This window comes from Muscardinus avellanarius (assembly GCF_963383645.1).
Source record: "Muscardinus avellanarius genome assembly, chromosome: 15".
Lineage (NCBI taxonomy): Eukaryota > Metazoa > Chordata > Mammalia > Rodentia > Gliridae > Muscardinus > Muscardinus avellanarius.
Window position 1 is genome coordinate 22138064 of NC_137801.1, and position 18292 is coordinate 22156355.

At 40.5% G+C, this 18292-nt stretch overlaps 1 protein-coding gene across 1 annotated transcript in view; it reads left to right on the forward strand.

The window, feature by feature from the left end:
- Positions 1-18292, forward strand: part of BABAM2 (BRISC and BRCA1 A complex member 2) — a gene marked incomplete at both ends in the record, with an annotated part of 453631 nt that overhangs the window by 3792 nt on the left and 431547 nt on the right. The gene's annotated exons all lie outside the window — the stretch shown is intronic.

Consider the following 18292-nt stretch of genomic DNA (forward strand, 5'->3'; position numbering starts at 1 on the left):
TAGGCACACATTTCCCCGTTCTTTGTTGAAGGGAAGGAATGTGGTAGAAAGTACTTCGGTGGGTTGATACAAAGAAAGTCTTTGTGTTCCCCCCCCCCCAACATTGAATCTAAAAGTTAACTCTATACAATTAGAGAGTTTAAAAACTTTCATTTTTTGACGGTTGATGACTGGAAATTGACTTTCTAATTGCTTTTACTCATTTAGAATTTTGTGCCATTTAATTAAGCAACAGACCAGGTACTTAAGATGGGAGTCCCAGCTTATAAATGATGGTAGGAAGTGGGAATTGTAAATTGTGTGTAGGATTCATTCAATCTTGATGTCCCAAATTACTTTAGGCAAGCTAGATACAGACTGGGGTCTCCCAAATTACAAAGCACCTCCTTTAGATGAACTTTGTCTGACTGAAGTTATCAGAATCAGCTCTCAGAAGGGCATTTTTCAGTTGTCTTTCATGCAGATTTTGGCCTGCAGAAAGTAGAGTGATAGACTTCCTTTGCTCTGTTCATTTCTTATCATTTTGTTACTCCAACTTTGATTTCATGTTTTTGGGACCTTTAAATCAGTTAAATGTTTCTTCTGGGTATGAGAATAAAGAGATTTTCAAATGGGCTAAGGGTATTTCAAAGTAACTTCTCAGATTTTGCCATACTTTGAAATTTTCTTCTCCAATTTTCCTTTTTAAATTTTTATTTCTGCTTTGTACTTATTCATTCTCTCTCTCTCTCTCTCTCTCTCTCTCTCTCTCTCTCTCTCTCTCTCGTATGCTTGTAAAGGGTTAAGGCTGTTGTTCTTTTCTTAAATTCTTTTGGCCCAATGAGATTATCCCAGTTTTCTCTTCCTTTCCATCTTAGCTCTTCTGACCAAACCATCCTATCTTGCACTTTACTGCTCACATTATACACATTAGGGCTGCCGCCTCCTCTCACCCCCACCCCCACCCCCACCTTCGTTCTTTCTCCTCCTCCTCCTCCTCCTCCTCCTCCTCCTCCTCCTCCTCCTCCTCCTCCTTCTCCTCCTCCTCCTCCCTCCTCCTCCTCCTTTGTACTGGAGATTGAATCCAGGGGTATTCTACCTCCAAGCTATACCCCAGCTCTATTTTTAATTCTTTATTTTGAAACAGAGTCTCATTGTATTGTGAAGGGCCTCACTAAGTAGCTGAGTCTGGCTATGAAACTGTAATCCTTCTTTCTCAGCCTCCTAAATACTGGGATTACAAGTGCATGCCACCACGTCCAGCTGGATTTCTTCTTTCCTAGGAAGGAGGGGAGCTTGATGAGTCCAAGCATTCAAGGGGTGGGACTGAGAGTCTTAAGTATGTGTAGCCAGAGGCTGCTCCTATTTTCTGTTTTCTCAGTGGGTTTCATTTCCCCCCAAAAATGAAAAAATCAGATTAGATCACTAAGAATTTTATAGGCCCCAAACTTTTGTAGAAACAGCCCAAATGTCCATCAGCTATGAATGGATAAACGAATGTGAAAGAAGCTTGTCATAAATTGTCTATTATGTGATTGCATTTAAATGGAATGTTTAAAACAGGCCAGTCCCTGGAAACAGGAAATAAATTAATGTTTGCTAGAGGCTGGGGAAAGAGAACTACCTGCTAATGGGCATGAGGTATCTTTTTGGTGCGACAGAAATGTTCTAAAGTTAGTTGGTGATGGTCGCAAAGTTCTATGAACATACTAAAAATGACCAGATTGTGTACTTGAGGATACATGTTATTATATGGGAATTATATCTCAGGGAAATTGTCATTTTAATAAAAGTATCCTGGTAACCAGGGATGTATACCGGCCTGAATAGATAAGTTATGGAAACAAGTTTCTTTTTTCTTCTTTAGCTTGTTGTAGCATTCATTTCAAAAATGTTAAAGACCTGACAGGGAACTGATGGCCACTGGACCAATGACTGCTTTATGTCAGATGATATAAGCCTGAGCTTCTTTCTTCTTACATCAGTATCAGTATCCTGAGAGACCACTTGGACTTATCACCAAAAAGTCATGTTGCTTCTTTTCTGCAGATTCCATTTTGAGCGCTCCCCAATTCCTGAATGTTTAGTTGAGTATTTAAGTGCAAATAGTGGATATGATGAAAAATTTGAAATTAATCCACTAGTTCTGGCCCTGTCTGGATTTCTGCCTGAAAAATGTTTGAAATGGCATTTATTGATATTTTATATTGTATCAGTTTTCTGTCACATTAATAAAATACCAGAAGCAAATAAAGAGAAAAGGTTTATTTGGGCCCAGTGTTAGAGGTTCTAGACCATGATCAGGTGGGCCTGTTATTCTTAGGTCTGTGGTGGGGGTGCTGAATTGTTGTATCAGTTGTGGGGAGCATGTGGTGGATCAAACTCCTTACCTTAGGGCCAGGAAGCAAAAAGGGAAGAGGGTGGGTTGAGGCTTCTGTAATCCTCTTGAGGCTCTGCTCCCAGTGGCCCAAGGAGCTTCCACAAAGCCCTTCCTCCTAAAGGTTCATAGCGCCTTCCAGTTGTGCCACCTTGGGACCAAATCTTTGACACATGGTCCTTAAAGGGACATTCAGCATCCCAACTATGGCAAGTATTTATGGAATTTACTTTCTGTAGCTTCAAAAAAGAAAAAAAACCCTGCTGTGTTATGAACAAAGTTGGTCTGAAGAAAATAATGTGAAAAGCCTTGTTAATCCAGAGCATTACTGATGTCTTTTAAAAAAATCTCTTTTTATTAAATGCACATATTAATTGTACAAATTACTGGGGTTCACTGTGATATTTTTATATATGCCTACAGCAGACATTGTCCATCCACTTTTCTACTCCCATACTCTTCCCTGCTTCCCAGACCCTAGTAACCACCATTCTCTTTTCAGGTAGACTTTTTTTTTTTTAATGTTTCTGCATATGAGAGAGAACTTGTCTTTCGATGTCTGGCTTGTCTCACTTAACGTGGTACCCTCCAGTTCCATCTATCTTGTTGCAAAGGCCAGGATTTCATTCTTCTTTTTGGTGGAATAATGGACCACATTCCTTATCCATTCATCTGCTGATGGGCATCCAGGCCGGTTCCATATTTAATGATTGTGAATTGTGCTGGCAGTGAATATCGGCAGGCAGGTATCTCTTTTATATGCTGACTTCATTTCCTTTGGCTATATAGCCAGGAGTATTTGCTTTAGATAGCTGGATCATATGGCATCCTATTTTTAGTTTTTAGAGGAACCTCCATACTGTTTTCCATACTGGCTGTACTGATTTACATTTTCACCAACAGTATATGAGTTCCTTTTTCTTTACATTCTTGCCAGCATTTGTGAATTTTTTTTAATAATAGGCATTCTGAAATGTGTCTATTCATCTATTTACTCATTGTTCATTGGATTACTTGTCCAGGGGTTGTTAAGTTTTTTGAGTTCTTTACATATCTGGATCCTACCCTCTTTCAGATGACTGGCTGGCAAACATTTTCTCCCACTCTTTGGGCTCTTTTCTCTATGCTGATTGTTTCCTTTGCTGTGCAAACCTTTTTAGTTCGATGTGATCCCATTTGTCCACTTCAGCTTTGGTTTCCTGTGCTTTTGGAGCCCTACTCAAAAACTCATGACCTGTCCCAATATATTGAAGTGCTTCCCCATAGCTTTCCTCTAGGAGCTTTGGAGTTTCAGGTCTTACATTAAGACCTTTATTCATTTTAAGTTGATTTTTGTACAATGACGAGAGGTATTTTCATTCTTCTGCCTGAGCCTCCAGTTTCCCAGCACCATTTGTTGAAGAAGCTATCCTTCTTCTAATGTATATTTGTTACATTTGTTGAGAATCCGTTGACTGTAGACACATGGATTATTGATGTATTTGATGTAGTACTTGTATGAAAGATTCACGGAGGTTCTAAGTTTTTCTTCAGTCTTTCTGTTAGCGCACGTATGAATTCCTCAGGCTGCCATAACAAAACAGAGGTGGGGTTAGGTAGAAGAATGGTTTCATTTTGGTGTACATTTTGGCATTTTCCTCCCTCTTTTTTCTTCCTTTTATTGTGGTGCTATGGACTTCCATATCCTAGCCAAGTGTTCTACGCTGAGCAATATCCATCCGCGTTTTTGTTTTTGTTCTTTTAGAGTGTAGCACTTAGGGTTATGAGATTGAGGACCCACATTTCTAATTGCTATGTGCTCAAAGGGGAATCCTTTTTACAGAACACAATATCAAATGAGGAGACTAAGTTTTAAAGACCACAGGGATTAGTCTTATTACTATATGTAGCCACTTACTCTTGATGAGATGAGGTCTAAGTACTTGTATTATGAATATGGCTTGTCGGGAGGATAGGCAAAATACTAATAAAAGCAAATTTTTAATAAAACCCCCAGCAATTTGGCTGGGCGTGGTGGTACATGCCTGTAATCCCAGCATTCGGGAGGCTGAGACAGGAGGATCATGGTTTATGGCCAGCCTCAGCTACTTAGTGAGGCCCTTTGCAACTCATTGAGACCCTGTTTCAAAATAAAGAATAAAAAATAGGGCTGGGAGAATAGCTTGCAGATTGAATGCCCCTGGGTTCTATCACCAGTAAACACACACACACACACACACACACACACACACACACACACACACACACCACACCACACAAACACAAAACCCAGCAGTTTGCTGGATGGGGTGGTGCATACCTGTAATCCTAGTACTTGGGAGACTGAGACAGGAGGGTTGCAGGTTTGAGAATAGCCTCAGCAACGTAGCAAGACTCTCAGCAACCTAGTGAGACCCTGTTTGAAAACAACAACAACAACAACAACAACAACAACAACAACAACAACAGAAAAGAGCTGTGAGTATGGCTTGGTTGAATCCCTACTACCATAAAGAAAAAATAGCAATTCATTCTTATTTCTTTCTGGCATCTAAATATTTTTTTCTTATTTAAGGCCATGTATGTTTCTAGTGTCTATTGCTAGGACATCAGTATCTTAAGGATAGAGTTGTAGTTTGTTTCTATGCCTCCTTAAGGTCTCTGTGGTACCTTTCACATGCAGTAGGGTAAATAGGGATTGAATGGGGGAATGAATGGGTCTGGTGTTTGGTTGTGGGATTAGAGTGATTTGTTCTTGTGTCATAGAATGTCTTTGGGCCTGGTAGTATATTACTTAAATTGTGTCGCACATAATTCTTAAGAATGATATTCCCTGACAAGGAAGTTGATACCTTTGAAATGATAATATTTTGTGGTATCAAGTTTACCCTTTTAGGTAAAATACATGCTGAACTCTGATGGAGCCAGATTATTAATTTTAGGAGATTGTTTCATGAGCTTACTGAATGTTTATTCTGTGCTCTGTGTTAAACTGATCACAAGCATGTGCTATTTGTGGGATGCCATATTTGTCATTTTTAGTGATTTTTGTACTCTTGAGGATGTCTGTGTCTGTTCAGCATTCTGGAATGATGCCTGGCAGCTCTAACAGGGAGGAAGCAGAGAGGGCTCCCTGTGACCTGTGGCAGCTGAGCCTTAATATCTTTCTTTCAGCATATTGCAGTGACTCAACCTCACTGGCACATGGCTGTGTTGGGGCATCTGCTGTGACATCTCATCCGCCCACAACTACCTGTTGCATTTTTTTTTTTTTGTCCATGTTCTGAATTTCATTACTTAGTTAAAAATAGATGCTCAGTGTATGCACTTGATTGCTACACAGAACAATTTTAAAAGATGAGTGCTGTAAGCTTTGAAAAGTGATCTCCGTTTGGCTACATTAGGCTATGATCTGGCAGGCTGAACCTTCCTTTATTAGTCTTAGGTCTGGAAGGAAGCTGCTGTCCTGGGAGGCGAGAGTTTGACTGTGAAGATGGCAGTTTTCTAATACATGACTATGTAGATGTTCACTTGGCTTTTCAAAGCATTTTGCTTTCTTTTCTTTACTCATCTTTGACCACATTTCCCTTTCTCCCTGTGTATCTCCTCCTACCTTACATATTCATTATACAGAAATGTGTCTCTAAACAATATGTATATTATTTGGTATGTTTAAAAAGTTTATACAAGTGATAGCATACAATATGTATTTGCAGTATGCTTGTTTTGCTTACCTTTAAGTTAATGATTATCTCTGTTAATATCTAGGGCTCTAGTTCTTTTATTTGCACTACTATATCATATTCCATTATATGAATGTGTCTTCAGTTTTTAATTTATCCTTTTTAATTTTTTTTGACAAAGAGTACCACCATGATCATTACCTCACATATGTGCAAGAAAATATGTATGAGAATATTTTCTGGGGCAGAGTTTCTAGAACTGGGTATGTTTACCCATTCATTGTTGTAAAATCAATTGAGTGAGTCACCCCATCATTTAAGAAATGAGTAAGAACAGAATGGGAACTCTCAGAATGTGTTACACATAGTAAGCATAAGCACTATTTCGTGAATTTTCATTTCAGTTAAATAAGTATGTGTGTTCTGGGTCACAATGAAGAATATATGTGTGATGATCAAAAAGGTTGAAAGCTACCCCTCAAGGGGATGTTCCTAGGAATAGAATTACTGGTTCTTAGGATGTGTGCATTATTTTAAAAAAAATTAGATATGGCTAGGTTGTGTTTGCTTCATTCTCCCAGAAGTGAAGGAACTTTTCCATGACTCCAGAGCCTAACCTGTACTTGGTGTTGTCAGACTTGCATTTTTGCCAAGCTGCTGAGTGTGAAATGGTAACTCATTATGGCTTCAGTTTCTATTTTTCTGATTATTAGTGTGATAAAGAATCTTTTCATATGCTCCTTGGCAATTTAGAATTCTTTTGAAACTATCTTTTATTCATATTTTAAATGTATTGTTTATATATATTTTAAAGTATTATGTATCTATTTTGGATCATAATCTTTTGGTAGTTACATGTATTATATCTACATGTCTACATGTAATCTATGATTTATATTCTTATTTTGTTGCTACTGATGTCTAGGAGCCCTAATTTTTTTTTTTTTTTTTGGTGGTACTGGAGTTCCTGGAAATCCTTCTACCTCCGGGGTATACTCCTGGACCTATTCTATACTTTTTTAAAATTTGGAAACAGGGTCTCTTAAGCCAGCATGGCTGGCTTCGAACCTGCACGATCTTCCTGTCTCCGCCTCCCAAGCACAGGGATTACAAGTGTGTGCCACCATGCCCGGTGTTAGGAGCCTTAATTTTAATGAAACCAAATTCGTCAGTATTTTCCATTTTAGATTCCTACAAATGAGAGACAGAGATGGCAGAAGAGGTGGGGGGAGGGGGAAGACTGATTTTAGAAATAAGAAATCCTGGCCTATCTGAAACTTATATTTTCCTCTAAAAGTCTGGGATTTTCTCTTTCCTTTTTTTGATAGTTAAATAGAAGTGTGTTTTTTTCTATACAATATGGGCTAAGCCAAGGATATATACCCCCACCCCATGTGGGTCTTTGGTTGAGCCAGCATCACTCATGGAAGACAGTCCTTTGCCCATGAACCTGCAGGGCTGCTCTGTCATGTCAAGTCCGTATCTCACGTGGACCTGTTTCTAGCCTTTCTTCTGGCCTGTCAGCTTCATTGTTCTTGTGTCATTTCCAAACTGTCTTAACTTTTACAGCTTAATAGAATATCAGGAAAATTTTCCCATCTATCTTGTTCTAATTTTTAAACAATTTTTGGTTAGCCATAAATTCTAAATACTTCTTCTTTTTTTAATTTTTTAATTTTTTTTAATTTTTTAATTTTTATTTTTTTAATTGGTGCATTGTAGTCATATATCACATTGGAGTATAAGACTTGAGAGGATATACAAGCACACATCATCCAATTAGCCCTCATCCAGCCCCCATCCCATTCCCTCCCCCTCCCTCGATTCCATGCTTCTTTGGTGATTTACTTTGATACATTTGTTTATGTACCTCCTGCTTTTAAAGAGGCTCCATCCTCCCCTATTCCATACCCTCTGATTGGTCACCTTAGTTGCTTCACTATAGGGCCCTTTCTATAGCTTGACCTCTTCTTGTTGCCCCTTTCTTCCTAGTTATTGCTGATTAGGGGAAGCATCTGATTTTTATTTTGTGCGATATTTCTCTGTGCGTGCCGCGTTGCAAGTACTGATCCCACCCTTGATGGCCCCAGTAGTGGCCTGGCTACCCGTTGGACTGATCCAGACCTTGCTGGCTCAAGCAGCGGCCTTGCCTCATGGGAGGCCCCGATTCTGGTCTCGCTGGCCCCGACACCAGCCTAACTCCTCAGCTGGCTCTGACCCTGGCCTCGGAGGCCCCAGTAGCGGCCTTGCCTCACGGCAGGCTCTGATGCCGGCCATTGGCCCGGCACCAGCCTAACCCCTCGGCAGGCTCCGATCCTGGCCTCGGAGGCCCCAGCACTGGCTTAGCCTCATGGCAGGCTCCGATCCCAGCCTCGCTGGCACTAGCACCGGCCTAACCCCTCGGCAGGCTCCAATCCCGGCCTCGGAGGCCCCAGTACTGGCCTTGCCTCACAGCAGGCTCTGATGCCGGCCTCGCTGGCCCCAGCACTGGTCTAACCCCTCGGCAGGCTCCAATCCCGGCCTTGGAGGCCTCAGTAGTGGCCTTGCCTCACGGAAGGCTCTGATGCCGACCATTGGCCCTGGCACCGGCCTAACCCCTCTGCAGGCTTTTATCCCGGCCTCAGAGTCCCCAGCACTGGCCTTGCCTCAGGGCAGGCTCCGCTGCTGTCCACTGGCCCTTGCATCGGCCTAACCCCCTGGCAGGCTCCAATCCCAGCCTCGGAGGCCCCAGTAGCAGCCTTGCCTCATGGCAGGCTCTGATGCCGGCCATTGGCCCTGGCACCGGCCTAACCCCTTGGCAGGCTCTTATCCTGGCCTCGGAGGCCCCAGCACCGGCCTTGCCTCATGGCAAACTCCGGTGCCGGCCTCGCTGGCCCCAGCACTGGCCTAACCCCTCGGCAGGCTCTGATCCTGGCCTCGGAGGCCTCAGTAGTGACCTTGCCTCATGGAAGGCTCCAATGCTGGCCGCTGGCCCCGGTACCGGCCTAACCCCTTGGCAGGCTCCAATCCAGGCCTTGGAGGCCCCAGCACCAGCCTTTCCTCACGGTGAGCTCCGATCCTGGCCTTCCTGGCCCTGGCACTGGCCTAACCCCTCGGCAGGCTCCGATCCCAACCTCACTGGCCCCAGCATCGGCCTAAACCCTCAGCAGGCTCCGATCTCGGCCTCAGAGGCCCCAGTAATGGCCTTGCTTCACGGCAGGCTCCAATGTTGGCCATTGGCCCCGGCACCGGCCTAACCCCTCAGCAGGCTCCGATCACTGTCTCGAAGCTCCAGCACCGGCCTTGCCTTACGGCAGGCTCCGATCCCGGCCTTGCTGGCCCCGGCACCAGCCTAAACCCTCGGCAGGCTCCGATCCTGGCCTCAAAGGCCCCAGCACTGGACTTGACTCACTGCAGGCTCCAATTCTGGCCTCACTGGCCCCAGCACCGGCCTAACCCCTCGGCAGCCTCCGAAGCCGGCCTCGGAGGCTCCAGCACCAGCCTTGCCTCACGGCAGGCTCCAATCCCAGCTTTGCTGTGTCCATCGCCGGCCTCACCCCTCGGCAGGCTCCAATCCGAGCACCCTCTTCGCCCAACCAATTGTCCCACATTCTCAAGGGTGCGTGGTGGTAATATTCTGCCTCTGGGGTTATTATTTCAAAGGTTCCAGGTGTAATGCATCAGATCTCTGCCTCCCCTGAGTACTGGCCACTGCCTCCACCCTTTCAAATCCTTCCCAAGCTCTTTTTCCACTCTGAATGTTGTCCAGTGTTCCTAAGCAAGCATACGTGACGGTAGCATTCGACATTGGTGTAATTTCTCCAAAGAAATAAGGTTGGTAGGATCCGATTTCTGCTTCTCCTGAATACAAGTCTCCACCGCCATCGCGGAGACCGCTTTCAACACCACCTTTCTCCTTGGTCTCCGCTAAACTCTCTCCTTACAGGTGATGTTCAAGATTCTTAACAATATAGAGAAACAGCAGTCCTCCTTCGCGGGGAATTTTTCCATAAGTTCCAGTTCATTTGGATAAGTTTTGTCTGCATCTCCAGTGTCCTGGCATCCGCCATGGCTTTCTTAACTCCTCTCTGATATTTTCCCTTTTTCTTTTTCTTTTTCTTTTTTTTTTTCTTTTTTTTTTTTTTTTACATAAGAGAAGACAGTATATGTGGTTTGAGGAGGTAGTGGGATCAGGCACTCAGTAGCACTGTGACCCGGTCAGTTTCCCCATGGGTCCAGCGTGCTCCGCACTACTCCGCCTGGGGCCCAGAGTCCCGCGACCCGGGCCCCGGCTGGCGTGACCCGCGCGCCTAAATACTTTTTCAAAAACCCAATTTAAGCCGGGGGTGGTGGCGCAGGCTTGTAATCCTAGCATTTGAGAGTCTGAGACAGGAGGATTCTGGTTCGCAGGCTCGGCCCTTAACTCAGTAAGACCCGGTTTCAAAAATAAAGAATACAAAATCAGGCTGGGGGTGCAGCTTTTAAGTAGAACGCCCCTGGGTTCAATCCCCAGCACTGCAAAAACAAGACAAAGAACAAAAACCTCTGCATTCTGTTAACTGCATTCTGTTGTGTCAGAAAACCTATCATAAACTTCTCTTTGTAATTCTTTGAGAAAAGGAAATGAAGGAAAACGGACCTGGTCAGGGACTAATCAACTTTCGATGGTCAGGAAAGCTCTCTGAGGAAATGATGATGTTTAAGTTGAGTCATAAAAGATGAGACTCATTCAATGAGAAGAGTTAGGGGATTTGATGTAAAAAGGAAATGATCATCCGCAAAGGCAGGAGGAAGCTTTGCATGTTCCAGTACTGGCAAAGCCATTGTGGGCGGAAGGTCGGGAGTGCGAGGGAGATGAGGGGAGGGGAGGTTCTAGAGGTAGTCGGGGCCAGGTTTTGTAGAGCCCGAGGGACTAGATTTCGATGCTTGTGTTTTATTCTGAATGGAGAAGCAGAGTGACATGATTTTATTTATGCTTAAAATCACCTGGAAGATGCTTGTGTAGGGTATGGTATTGTAGTTAATTGGTTCTTACAATGGTATTGTAGTTAATTGGTTCTTACAATGGGTGGGGTGAGAGGTGATGAAATCTTAGAACATGTTGGTAACAATGGAGATAGAAAAATGAATGGGTGAATAAACTATTGAGGAGGTAAAATAATGAGGATATTGCATTTCAGTTCTGAGAGGGAATCAAAAGTGACTTCTTGTTTCTGAGCTTGAGGAAGTGGGCAGATGGTCATGCCATTGGCTGCGATGGGGAGGCTCCAGGGGGGTCTTGGGTCTGCCTACTGCCGCCGGCTCAGTGTTCTCTTTGCTGCTTTTCTGTATTTGATCTCCTGTGCTATTTTCTTGTTCTGCCCTCTTGCTTTGTATATATACCAATGAAGTCCTAAGAACGGGAAAGGAGGACATAAAATTTTCAGGTTCCTGAAAGTCTAAGGAGGCCTTTATTCTTGTTTTAAACTTGGTAGATAATTTGGGCAGGTATAGAGGACTAGATTGCAGATTATATATCTTCCCTTTGAATTTTGGAGGCCTTGATCTATAATTTTGGAGATCCCCAACACACATATTATTATGGGTGCACAGATGTTGTATTTTCTATTTCCTTAAGGATATTAATTATAGTTTAAAAATGATTCTGAGTTGGGCATGGTGGCACATACCAATAGTTCCAGTACTTGGGAGGCTGAGACCGGATGATTGCAAGTTCAAGGCCAACTTTAGCAAATTAGTTTCAAAATAAAAACTAAAATAGGGCTGGGAGTATAGCTCAGAGGTAGAATGCCCCTATGCTCAATCACCAGTTCCACAAAAGAAAAAACAAAAAGAAGAAAATTCTTCCATACCTTATATTATCTCTTTTCTGCCCTGTCTTTCATATTAATTTATGGCTTCCTCAAACCAGTGATTCTTAGTCCTTAAGGGAGACTCTAAAGTATAAATTTAAAGCCTTTTGAACATGGGTGGGGCTATCCGGGCCTTTTTATTAGGTGACTGTCAAATTCTTTCTCTGAGCCGGGCGTGGTGACACATGCTTGTAATCCCATGCTTGGGAGGCGGAGAGAGGAGGATGGCGCAGGTTCGAAGCCAGCCACACTGGCTTAAGAGACCCTGTTTCCAAATTTTAAAAATGTATAAAATAGGTCTGGGAGAGTGGCCCGGAGGTAGAAGGCCTTCCAGGAACCCCAGTACCACCAAAACAAAAACAAAAACAAAAAAACCCCAAAACAACCAAACCAAACAAACAAACAAAAAAGAAACAAAAACAACCAAACAAAAAACAAAAACAAAAACAAAAAATCTTTCTCTGGACGTCTTTCTTTGGGCTATAAAATAAAATCTATATGGGTACATATATTTCTATGTATCAACAAAATTCCAGTTATTGGGCCTAAGAGCATATGAATTTTAAGATAACATGTTTAATATATTAGCATATATTTATATCTAAGGCTATATATATAACCATGTAATTACATTTTTCTCCAGCAGTACACTATCAGTTTGCACTCCTAGTATCAGTATATGAGGGTGCCGGTTCCTTTACATTTTTAATAAGACTAGTATTATAGACTTTATAAAATTTCTTGATAATTTAGTAGACAGACATAGTATTTAATTGCTTTTTTATTTTGTCTTATTGGTGTATGTGTGTTTGTGTATGTGTTAGTATTTAATTGCTTTTTTATTTTGTCTTATTGGTGTGTGTGTGTGTGTGTGTGTGTGTGTGTGTGTGTGCATGTGTGCATGTGTGTGTGTTACCAATTCATGTTACCAGTACATGCCCCACATGCCCCATTAGTCTATTTCTTTTTTTTTTTTTTTGGTAGTACTAGGGATGGAATCCAGGGGCATTCTACCTCTGGGCTACAACCCCTGCCCTACTTTTTATTCTTTATTTTGAAACAGTCTCATTGAGTTGCAAAGGGCCTCACTAAGTAGTAGCTGAGGCTGTCCTTGAACCAGGATCCTTCTGTCTCAGCCTCTGAAATGCTGGGATTATAAGTGTGTGCCACAAAACCTGGTTCCATTAGTCCATTTTTTAGTGGGGTATTTGTCTTTTTTTTGTTGTTGTTGATTTGGAAAATTCTTTTTGTATTAGAAATGTAGCCCTTTTTCAAGGTACTGCAGATGGTTTTCTCCCAACTTCTAAATGTCTTTCAATTAATTTACTTAATATGTAGAAGCTCCTAAATATTTTTTATTTAACTTTGAACCTCAATTCTCCTCTCTTAGCCTCCCAAGTACTAGGATTGCAGGCATGTGCCACCACAGCTGCCATCTCTAGGATTTTAGATGGTGGTATTGGCTCCGACTCAGTGAACTGTGGGATCACGGACCTCTACAACTTTGGCTAGGATTGCAGAGTCTGGGGAAGTGAAGTCCTCGGGTAAATCTGGGGCTGGGATTTTAGGTGGTTGTGAATCTTTGCTTTTTCATGCCCTGCAATGGCATCATTTCAGGGTGTTTTTGGCGTGGAGGTTGGGGTAGGGAGAGCTGAAGGCAACTAGCTGGTCTAATATATAAAGAAAAGGGACAGAAAATTCATCACATTTAGGACTAGCTCTGCTTCACAGTGTTCAAGGGAAGAAACTCAAACGAAGCAGAACTCACTTCTACTGTTGTCTTTTGTCCCTTCTCTTCTGTACAGTGTTAAGGTAGTAGTTTGTGACTAGTTTTTGTTTCATTAGGATGATAAGATCACAAAGTTGAGAAACTTTGTGAAAGTTGAGTTGAGAAAATAGGTAAGGGTCTTTTGTTACATAATTCATGTATACATAGATTTGTTTTAGGACTACCAATGAACTATTCTTATGCTACCACTTACATGTTAAAAGGAGCTTATGCTCATGTAGAAATATAGAGTAGCCTACTTTTAGCTTCCATGTCGCTTGAATAATCTTGTGTTTTGGTGCCATGGTGCTTGAGAAATAATTTTATAACCTTCCTTCTCAGGGCCACGTTTGCTGAGTAATTTGGTTATCTTTCTCATGGCATGTTATGAAAGATTTTATCCTACTGACCTTGTCCTCTTGACTTTTTGAAAATACATCCTTTTTCTTTTCCAAAAAGATTTTTATCTCAACCTTAGCTTTTGCCAATTTATGGATAACAAATCTTGAATCAAGTAGAAGTTTGGAGGACATTTTGATGTTCTACTTTTAAGTAGGTATGATACCATCAGAATGATTATTTTCATTTATGGACTCCTAAGAGTTTTTCATTTAAAAGATATTACTTAGGAGTTTTTTTGTGCATTATAAATTATTAGCATACAGGTTCAATTTTGAGCTTAGCACATACTTTTAAAATGTATTAAAATATACATAACAAAAATGATCATTTTAACCACTTTTAAATGTACAGTTTTATGACAGGAAGTATATTCATAAATGTAGCATGCAGACATGTGTAAGATTTTTTTCATCTTGCAAACTCAGTTATATCTGTTGCACAAAAATGACTCCCCATTCCACCCTTTACCCAGCCACTGGTAACCATCATCCTACTTCTTGTCTTTATGAGTTTGAATACTTTAGGTATCTATGAGTAGAATCATGTAATATTTATCCTTTTGTGATTGACATATTGCACTTAGCATAATATCTTCAAGGTTCATTCATGTTTTAGCATGCATCAGGATTTTCTTCTTTTGTAAAGCTAATATTTCATTGTACATATGTAATAGCAGATTCTGTTTATCCATTCATCTTTTGTGGCATTGGTTGCACCTACCTTTTGGTTGTTGTGAATAATGCTGCTGTTAATAAGGGTGTGCAGATATCTGTTCAAGCCTCTTTTCAGGTCTTTCAGGTAAATACCCAGAAGTGGAATTGCTGGATCATATGGTAACCCTATGTTTAACTTTTGGAGGACTCACCATACTGTTTTCTACAACTGCACAATTTGGCATGCTCACTAGTAATGTACAAGGATTCTAATTTCTCCATGTCCTCACCAGTATTTCTTATTTTTTGCTTTTGTTTGTTTTTATTTTTAATATTAGCCTTCCTAATTGGGTGTGAAGCTATATCTCTGTGATTTTGGTTTTTATTTTTCTAATGAATAGTGATTCTGAGCATCTTGTGCTCATTGTCCATTTGTATATCTTCTTTGGAGAAATGTCTATTCAGAGCATTGAGCCATTTAAATTTTGTTTTGTTAATTGGGCAAATAGGATATGCCTATAAGCTCAGTACTTGGGAGGTTGAGGCAGGAGGATCTAGTTTGAGGCCAGGGTGTGATAACTTAGTGAGACCTTGTTTCAAAATAAACAATAAAAGGGCTGGGGGTATAGCACAGAGGTAGAAAGTCCCTGGGTCAATACCTAATCTCACACACACACACACACACACACACACACACACACACACACAAACACACACACACACGTGTTATAAGTTGTAGGATTTCTTTATAGATTCTGGATATTAATCCATTATTAGACAGATATATGATTTGCAAGTATCTTTTCCTGTTTTCATTCATGGGTTACCCTTTTACTTTGTTGATAGTGTCCTTTAAAGCATAAAGTTTTCACTTTGACAAAATCCAAGTTTTTTTTTTAATTTGGTATTGAGGATTGAACCCAGAAGCATTCTATCTCCAAGATACACCCCTATTCCTTTTGATTTTTTAAAATTAAAATAGGATTTTGCTAAGTTGCTGAGGCTGTCCTGGAATCTGTGATCCTCTTGTTTCAGCCTCCCAAGTACTGGGTTTATAGGTACGCACCACTGCATCTGACTCCAAGGTACTTAGTATTATATTGTTCACTTGGTTAATTTGGCCTTTGAGAACAATTTCTTAAGCTTACCCCTCTCTTTGCACTTCTCTTTCAAGGGTAGAAAAAGCCAGGCTGAAACTGAGCCAGATCTTTGTGTTATTAGCATTCTCTTCCAAGGGAGAAGAAGAAAGCCAGTTACTGATAAACCTGCTTCTCTCGGAGTAGAAGTCTTTTGAGAATTAGTGACTCATAAAATAGTATGTTGTTATGATTATGACAATAGAGTATAGACTATGCCAAGATGTTGGCAGACTCAAGCAACTATGTATTCAGCAGCGAGGACAATAATATAATAATAATTGTTGTCATGAAAAATGTTATTGTAACATAAGCATCCTGAACTATGGTACTGCATGTAATCCTTATGCAGTCCCCTCAGAATAAGGGAGAAACTGTATTTAATGCTGTGCCTTAGAGAAGACTTTGAGCTTCTTTTTTTGTGTGTGTGTGGTACTGGGGGGTAGAACCCAGGGGCTTTCTACCTCTGGGCTATGCTCCCAGACCCATTTTATAATTTATTTGGAAACAGGGTCTCACTAAGTTGCTGAGTAGCCGAGACTGGCTTCAAACCTGTGTGATCCTCTGGTCTCAGCCTCCTAAGCGCTGGGATTATAAGCGTGCACCACCATGCCCGGCTGACTTGTAGCTTCTTAAGGGTAAGTACTGTGCCTGTACAAAGTAGGCATTCAGTGAATAGTTGTCAAAGGTCCAAGAAACTGTACTCAAGTCCCGGGTCTAAAATACATTTTTTTTTTTCAGCACTGGGGATGGAACCCAGGAGCATTCCACCTTCAAGCTATACTCCCAGCCCTTTTTATTCTTTATTTTGAAATAGGGTCTCACTAAGTTGCAGAGTGTTCTCACTAAGTAGCTGAGGCTCTCCGCGAACCTACATTCTTTCTGTCTCAGCCTCCTAAATACCGGGATTACAAGCATGCATCACCATGCCCAGCTAAACTTGTATAACTTGTAAAAACAAAACACAACCATTGAATATGGTTTAAAACTAGTTTCTGCTGTAGGATCCCAAAGACAGTAGAAGAGGAAAGGTGTGTTGGTATTAGGAGGACAGACAGATTTGGGGATAGAAGGTAAAAAAAAGTCTATTGGAGAAGAAATGAAATTCAGAAGGAGGCATCTTTGACCCTTCTTTGTGCCTTTATCATCAGGAATCTGTGTGTGAGCATGTAATCTATATTGATCAAACTTTTGTAATCTATGTATAATCAAACTTTCAATAACAGCCTTGAAAAGGATATAAAATTGATTTTCCTGTGAATTAGGTAGTAGAGACTAACCAAATTCATTGTGGATTCAGAGCTCTAAATAGACTTAATGTTCATTTCTTTTTTTTTAATAAAGAAAGGAGCAATAAATGAATTTCATCATTTGTGAATAATATAAATATAATTTTTTTTCTTTTTTTCTTTTTTTTAAATTTTATTTTTTTTAATTTATTGGTGCATTGTATTCATACATCATAGTGGGATACAAACTTTTGTAGACATACATGCACACATCGCCCCGTTAACCCCACCCAATCCCCACCCCATTCTCTCCCCATCCCTCCTTCCCATGCTTGGCTTAGTGGTTGACATCTAGTATTATAGCAATTTATCCAAAATTAAAAATGATAATTTCACATAACAGTTTCATTTGTCTGATACCAAGCTTTTGATGACTTAAAGATAACATTTCAATATTTCTTTTTGCTCTCTTTCTTACCAGAGAATATTTTTTTTCTATTTTTTTTAGGTGAAACTATCATATATTTATATATTTATTTTTCAGAAAAAAAATCTATCCTAATATGGAATATGGACTCTAGATACCCAAAACGATCTTGAAAAGGAACAAAGCTAGAAGATATATATTTTCTGATTTCAAACCATATAAAGCTACAATAATTGAAACAGTATAGTACTGTTCTAAAGGCAGATATATAAACCATTGGAGTTAAATAAAAGCCTAGAGCTAAATTCTTCCCTATATTGTCAAGTTATTTTTGACAAGGTTTCCACGAACATTTGGTGATGGAAATATTAATCTTTTAACTAAATATTGTTGAAACATAATAATTACATGGAAAAGAAAAAAGTTGGACCCTTACCTAATCCCATATACAAATATTAACTCAAAATAGATAAAAGACCTAAATATAAATCTTAAGACTATAAACTTTTAGAAGAAAATCTGGGTCATAAAACCTCACAACATTGAAATTGGCAGTGATTTCTTGGATATGATTTCAATGACACAGGCAACAGAAGAGTATACAAACTCCCTAAAAAATAAAAAAAATTGTATATCCTAAGACAATATAAACAGAGTTAAAAGTTACTAATTGAATGGGATAAAATATTTCCAAATGCTATATCTGAAGGTATATTAATATTCCAACTAGACATCCTAAAAATTAACAATAAAGGCAAACAATACCATTTAGAGATAGGTAAAAGACTAACATAAATAATGAATCTCCACAGATAACCAATCTTAGTT